The sequence below is a fragment of the Melanaphis sacchari genome, unplaced genomic scaffold (genome assembly GCF_002803265.2).
Source record: "Melanaphis sacchari strain LSU unplaced genomic scaffold, SCAv2.0 Contig32_pilon_pilon, whole genome shotgun sequence".
Classification (NCBI taxonomy): Eukaryota; Metazoa; Arthropoda; class Insecta; order Hemiptera; family Aphididae; genus Melanaphis; species Melanaphis sacchari.
In genome coordinates, this window is record NW_020271199.1 from 3,325,234 (window position 1) to 3,333,812 (window position 8,579).

Genomic DNA, 8,579 nt, shown 5'->3' on the forward strand with positions numbered 1-8,579 from the left:
ATCGTACAAATAAAGCAATACAAGAATATCAATTATCAAAATGATTAAACTTGCAGAAATTGACACAGTGACAAATTAGTAATTAAGTACATTACAGGCGTATAACACAACTTTAAGATATGCCTCTAGTGACAACTAAACTTAGGATCGGTGGGTCTTAGCATACATACAATTGTCCCTCACTGATTCTAAATTGTAATTCTAGGAGGTTTATAGATCCTGTTGTAAATTATAAGAATTCAGTGTAGTATTCAATTATAGATACTTTCAAAAGTTATCATTTTATTCTTTAATAAATGAGAGCTTAATAATTTGTTAAAAAAATATTATTCTAATATTATCGAGTCAAATATTACATATACGAGCTTACTCACTATAACTTCAAAGTTGCCATTCATCACTCTTACATTTTCTAGCGCTTGTTTACATAAAACATATTTATGATAGTTATAAAGTAAACTATACTTGTACGTGGATACTGTTATGGACACATCAATTTATTGAAAATACTAGCTAACTTCGGGGTTATTGCCAAAATAATATGTTGTAAAATAATAATTAAAATTACAATTAGCTATATTACACGAATATAATATTACATATTATAATATTAAATTATAATTTAAGTTTCCACTAACATTGCAAATATTATGATCTAGCTATTTATATTTTTGAAAATTACATTACTTACAATAACAACAAGAGCGTTAGCAATTTTGTAGAACCTCTAATCTAGGAAAATGGGAAATCATATATCAGAGAGTGTAGCAGCCTATTAAAATGAAGAAATACGATGTTTACCACACATCGGTAATGCCGCTAACTATAATATAATTAATTTGATTAAAAATTTCCCATTTTACCTTAATTTTTTGTTTATTTTTCCAGATTATTTAAAAAAAAATATAACCTAACCTTACCTCTGTTATAACTTATAAGTAAAAATAAGTTTCAATGTTTTATCAGAAACCATCCTCAAATCATGAAAAGCACATACATCATTGTAAATGCATTGATTCATCGCTCCCCTCAGAATCTAAAAGTAATTATTGAGTATTGTACCACTCCTCTCTCTTCACAAAATATACTTGGGTACGTTACATACCTATATATACTACACATAACTTTATAATACGACAGTTATTAAATTTAAAACAAAATACTAAAACGTTGAATGAAATTTAAATATCAATGTATAAATTGTTTATAAATTACATAACAATACAGTACCTTTATAAGTAAATAATTATACATATGCGTACAGACGCCAAAATAAATACCGAAATACAAAATAAATTATAATTATTTAAACTTTAAATAATGATAATCAGAAATTATCTCAGTAGTATATTTTTATAATTATATTTAATTAATTAGATAAGTATATAATATTATATTAGCACAGTGTATACATATAAAATAAAAATTTATATACCTAACAATATGATACAAGTACAACTTTAAAAAGATAGGCGAGTACATCTTTTCTGTACATTAGGTGTTAATTGGGTCATTATTATAGATGTGTTAAATATGAATTTAATGATAAATCATTGAATACGAAAAATGATTTTTAACAAAAACGGTCTGTTTATATTTATATAATGATTTTTTTTTTACTTATTTTACTTTTACTATTATAATAGGTTGGTAAAATAACTTTCTGAAAATATTAATTATTATAATATTAAATATATATAATATATATACCATATTATATCAACTTAATAACTCATATTTATTAACATCTTTTATGCCTATATGTATTTTAATATTTTTTACAGAATTGAGAATATCTTTTGTAAGATCTTTTTTTTTAAACTTTCAAGTATTTCTACTCAATAAATAATTTTTAATCGATATTTATAAAAAAAAGTCTTATATCTATAAATAGCTCAAAAAAGTGGAAATATATTGAAAATATATTCATACATAGAAAATAATAATGTTAGCATTTGGTGAAATTTTAAGTATTTAAATTTAAATATAAGTATTTAATTTTTTCGAAAAATTGGATTCACGTGAAAATTCTCGTTTTCTCTTAATTTTTTGTTTAATTTTTCCAATCATAAAAATAAGTATTGCGAAATTTTGAGTTCGACCTAATCAAAGTTCAAACTAGATTCAAATTGATATCCAAAATCACCACCATTTTCAAAAACCTAAGTATTTTATCGACAATTTATTGTATACGTATTTATACGCGATAAAAAATAAAATATCATATCATTACATACATCACTCTATTCAGAATTTAAAACGATAAATTAATTTTGTTCTAAAAAAAGTACAAAAGAACATATTATGCATATTCAATACTGAATAGCCACCTTACACGTCATATGAGCCCCAAAGACGTGATCTTATCCTTGTTACGTTTGAAACCTCTCAGTAACGGGCATCACATGAAAAATGGAAACAAAAGATCCCGAGAGATTATATTAGAGTTATATCGTGTTTATATTTGCAGTTCTAACATCAATTAAATATTATTTCCATTATCATAGTAGACATATTGTGACAAGCATAAAATAGAAAAATATGCCCGTTATAATAACATAATTACATACAGAGTGGTTCATGTAATAGCAAACCACACCATTACCTTGAGTGATGTTTGTGTTATTTGAATTTTAACTAGACATGACGCTAAATGATATAGAAACATAAAATACACTATAATATAATATAGAATATATTTTAAAAATAATAATTTTATACTCATTTCAATAAAAGTGATTTACTAGTCTTATAATTATTTTTATTGATAACCAACTTCACATATTATATTGTTTTATATTCTAAATTAGAATACATTTTGAAGAAAAAAAGTTGAACATTTTTATAATCCAATTTAAAATTTAATATGAACCCAGCCAAATATGTGTGTTCTATTCAACTAAACTATTGTTCCGGTACTCGTCAAAATATCGATTAACGTTGCAGTACAAGGAGATACCTACAGTTTTAATACCATAACACGATTTTATTTTTAATAACGTTGTGAGTCCGATCGACCAACAATTGACGGTACAATAATTATGAAAAGAAGTGAGGTTTGTTGCATGCTAGAAGAAAAAAATTAAAATTAACAAAAAAAAAATATTAACTAAAGAAGGATAAGAAAGAAAATTTTGTATTTATATATGTAAAAGATTTAGTATTATTAAAATAAAATACCCCTAAAAAATAATAATAATCTACACCAATTATGGCTTGGGCCGTTTGAAGTAATCGATATTAAAGTGAATGAGCACCAACGTGGAAGTACAAAGAGAACGAAGAAGTGTAACAGTAGTTACAAGATCAATAAAAAAAGACATAAAAACATTCAAAATAATTAATTAATAAAAATGGGAACTTCAAAAAATGGATAAATAATAATATAGCGAATAAAGGTATATTTCTAGTTATATAATATTTACTATAGAAATAATAATATGTTATGATAAAAAATTGAATATATCAATGTTAAAAAATGATTGCTCAGTTTTTTCAAAATTATATAATAATTATCTTAAAACTGTAAAATTAATATGATAATCTCAATAATTTTCAAATTTCCAATATGTGCTCTGAAAAATCACAACAACAAAATTGGTAATCAATAATTTTAATAGTATATTTTTATAATCTATATTTTAATAAACATACGATTTTCGTTTAATAGGTACTTGTTTTTTTTACAATACAACTTTATACGTTTGTTTATGAATTTATTAATTAATCTCTTTTATATGTATAACATAAGTAGCCACATAGGTATTTTCATAATTTATGTTTATTTATAAACAACCAATATTTTCAGTAAAACTATAAGTCTTTAAATCTTAATATTGTATTAAATATTTTTTTAAATTTTATCTTTGTTTTAAATTGTATTATTATCGATATTTTTTCCATGGATTAGCTACTCCCAAAAAAGATGGTTCTAAATTTTAATTTATCGCTGTCTCTATACTCATCATGTATTAATAGTTGTCTAATAACTACTTATTTAATATTCTCAATATGTCCTAAAATAAATATAAATTATAAAATAATCAATAGTCTCAATAATATCACGGACTAATTTACATGCTATACTGGTTTAATACTTTATCATTTTTTATTTTTTATTTTTTTATTGTTGAAGTTTTTATTTTGTAAATATTTTCCTCATCAAAAGCTCAAAATTAAAACGTGATAACATAATCTTATTGAAAGTCTATTTTTTGCAAAGAATTATACATATTTATTTCTCAATACTCTATAAATTTTCACAAACAACTTTTAAGCAAATTATTTGAAGAGTGATAATGGATCTAGAATTAATAGGATCTAAATTAACACAATTAAAAAATGTGTTATAGTTAGTGATATAACGGACCACGGACATAATATAGGTTAGATAAGATTATTATTAATATATTAATTATTATCTATTTGTTTACATATTATCTTATTAAATAGTTTTATTATTATTCGAATCTTCAATAAACTCATGGTGAAAATAAATACGATTATACTCGCACTATTAAAGAATTAAATCTAATATAGACTAACAACTACCGTGGAAAACTATTGGTGCTTGATATGTTAATATAATATCGAAATGTGGCAATATCATATACAAATTATGCATATATATATATATTTAAATATAAGTCAACCCTACTCATACATAAATCAAAACTTATCTTCATATGAGTAATACATCATTATACTTTCATAATTTAGTATTTTTAATAAATTATATGTAATACAATCTTAGATATAATATAAATAAACATTAAACGTGATTTTACGTAACTTAACATATTATTATTTTTCAATTCAAATACCCCAATGTTGATTTTACAATATTATATAAGTTATTATTTTTATGTTTATTAAATATATTAAGTAAAAATTTCAAATGATTTCAGTTGAACAAAATATCTAGTCATTAATATTGATAAGCCTGGTTAATAGTATTAGTATTTAGTAGTATTACTCAAATATTAAAACTAATATGTAGATTTGGTTCCACTTACATGATAAAATCAATTTGTGAAAACCCAAAATTACTATTTTATATCAATAGTGTCAACTTTTAGCCGTTCAATAATATTAATATGATACCTGTAAGTATTAATAAATACTGTACATTTTAAACAAGATTAAAATTCTGCAAATAATTGTACCGTCATATTTTTTTGTATTTTAATATCACAAATTACGACATATTTTTTTTTTTTTTGTTCGACTGGATTTTGTTTTCCGAGAAACATAAAATATTTAATCAAGAACAAAAACGTTCTAAGTGAAAAAATAAACTCACAATTAAAAGGCTCTGACTATAGGTACTCACGTCGTAGTATAGTATTTTTAGGTCCTCTTTATTAAGATTTTGACATTTTGACATTATTGTTTTTTTTCTACGTAAAGTTTTTCTTAAAATAAACATAAACTACTAGACTAAATGCAAAACAATATTTTTAATTTTAGATTCTCAGCAGAGCGATGAAGTTATTTTATGTATATAATTTTATCTTACGATAATATATGTTTCTTTTTCTCTGTCAAAATAAGTAAAAATACTTAAAATTTAACTCAAGATTTCATAGCTGAATTAATTTTTGCTAATTCCACTACAATAAACTTACATTTTGTGTATAATTTATACTTAATATTGACTTGTGAGTTGTAGGAGTTGATTTTCATAGTATTATTGAATTACAAGGGCACCAAAAAAGGTTCCAAGAGCACTTGAATGATGTTCAGTTAGGGAAAAAAATAAAATAAAATCAACAAAATATAATAAATCAAAATCAAAAATAGATTTTTTTTTACGACTAATACTTTTAAAAGTAATTCTTTATCACTAATAAATAATAATGAAAAAATAAAGTAATAATTTAAATAAATATAATTGTAGATACTATCCTGACTTTAATGTCGTAATCCATGCAAATAAAGTTTCCTGATGGAGATCACAGAGGACTTCTACGAGTAAAGTAGCAGTAGTGATAGCTGGACAGCAATTTGACAAAAGAGAAATGTTGTTACAAAGTTGTGATGATAATTTACAAATAATTTCAGAGTTAAATAAATCTTATGACAGATTACAATACCTTTTGATGCCATGTCACGGAGAAGATGGTTATGCCATTAATGTTTCTCAAGTTGACCCAATCAATGGTGCACTTCTGCGTAAGTGTCATGAATGAACTACTATTGTTACCGTATATTGACAAGACGACAAGATGTAACAATTTCAATCCTTTCCTTAGACATGGATCTTTAGCAAACCCATACTTGGTCGATCTATGTGCGAAAATTGAATCTGAGAGATTGGCTTACATCCGTAATAATCAAACTTAAATTTAGAACAAAAAATTACGTTCACCTTCAAGATGTTTTACAAGTGAATGAACATTAGCATTAACCAGTTGTTTATACTACCTTCATCATTTACAGGTGGACCTCGATATATTTACATGAAAAATCGCAGGACGCAATAACTTACGTCAGATATTACGGTTAACGATCTAATGACAAAAAAACTGTGAACGTTGTACGTATAATATAAAGACGTTCTGTAGTATTTAGTATCAGCGTTGCACTCGTGCGAAGCCGGGGCGGATCGGCTAGTATCATAGTATCATAGTGCTGAATAGCATTAGCTTTTAATAGTTATCTATATGGTAATAGTAAGCATAATTTTGGTATTACCTATACAATAAAATATATTATTTTAACAGACGGACGAGTTTACTATACTGAAATTAAAATAATGAAAACTCGACAAATTTAAAGGTATATATGTAATGATTGATTATTATTTAAATTACAATTGTTAAAAAACATTTTATTGATAGTTAGTTAATAAGTACTTAACAAAAATATTTAGTTACTAAAATATAGCGGTATATTCAACTAAAAAATAGGTGTAACCACTAAAAATTGGTTGACCTACCCCGCATTTTTGTTTAATATTACAAAAATTTCAATCACAAGTAATTGTTGTAACAACTAAAAAATTAGTTGATCTAACTACCTACTTACATAATTATTTTTAAAATTACAATAAATTTAATTAAATTTATTTAGTGACATCAACTAACTATCTAGTAATCACATAATATAACTAGAATTTTAAGTTGAAATAACTTTAAAAATGATCAATTCAACTGAATATTTTTTCCGTACATCATTATGCTTGACTTGGTGCTCATTCACATATATAATTACATATATTTAAACGACGGAACATGTTCGCAACGGTTTTAAACTTTGTGAAAACGATAGATCATTTTAAATAAATAAAACATGTATTGTTAATTTATAAAAAAAAAAAAAATTCAACTTAATTCTTTGTTTAACACAAAATAACTATATGTAACGCAAAAAATCTTTAAGACTAGAAAATTACTAAGTAATCGCGGGGATGTAACCATCGACGGACATTAGTTTTGTAGTGGTCTGCGTACTAAAACCCGCTGTAAGATATTAGGTAGTTTGTAATTAATAAAAGTTATGTAAAACCGGAAATATTTTCTAAATATTTTATTGTAAACTCATAAAATTATTTTACTCACACACTACACACAACATACAATAGAAATTTAGCAATATAATATAACGAACATATAGAAACTCACATCACGGATTTAAGTATATTATTCAGTCCACGAATGTTTCTTCTTCAGAAACCAAGGATTTCTAAGAATAGATTTAAAAATTAAGAATAGCACGGTTTTGATTGTGTTGCACAAAATATGATAAGACAATATTGAGTTATTTTCATACTAAAACTTTTTCTAAGGTTTGCGTATTGTAAAAGATAAATAAAATTAATACTGATCCTTTATATTCTGAATACAAATAGACGGAAATCTTGAGAGGTCACACCAAATGTTAGCCAAGTACTTGCGACTTAATGTAATTAAGAATTTAAATAAATGGTATAATTTATTACTATGTACATTTATATATATATATATTAAACTCAACAATACATATATCAATTATTTATTTTTAAAGAGGCGTTACGGATAACCTTAATAATTTATCTTATATTATAACTACCCAAACACTACTAAAACTTTATAATATAATAATAATAATGTATACGTCTATTCGCAAATACGAAAACAACATTCACGTACGAAAAACATCTACAAGGGCATTGGCCAAATTGTAGAATCTCTGGTCTAGGAAAAAAGAAACGAGGACAGCATAATAACATAATATTATAAGGGATTCCGTAGAGTACAGCATTTGCATATATTATTATACCAAAGCCGTTGGTCTCGAACACATTTGTGTCAAAGCCTTGTTACATTAATTACAATTTTTGGTTTTGTTTGATAAACAACTATTTTTATTTCAACTGGTGAAAATTTTCTAAGGCAATTAATTCACTTTGCCGTACAAATAATAATTGAATTGCTGGCAGCGTTCACTACAATTAAAATAACATAAACTTTACAGTAGCGTATAGAACAATAGAATTTTATTTTTATTTTCTTTAAGATGTAAACACATTTACGTGTACAAGACATTTCGCGCGAGTACGAAGTATACAGCGCTGGTATAGTATATAGTGTATACTG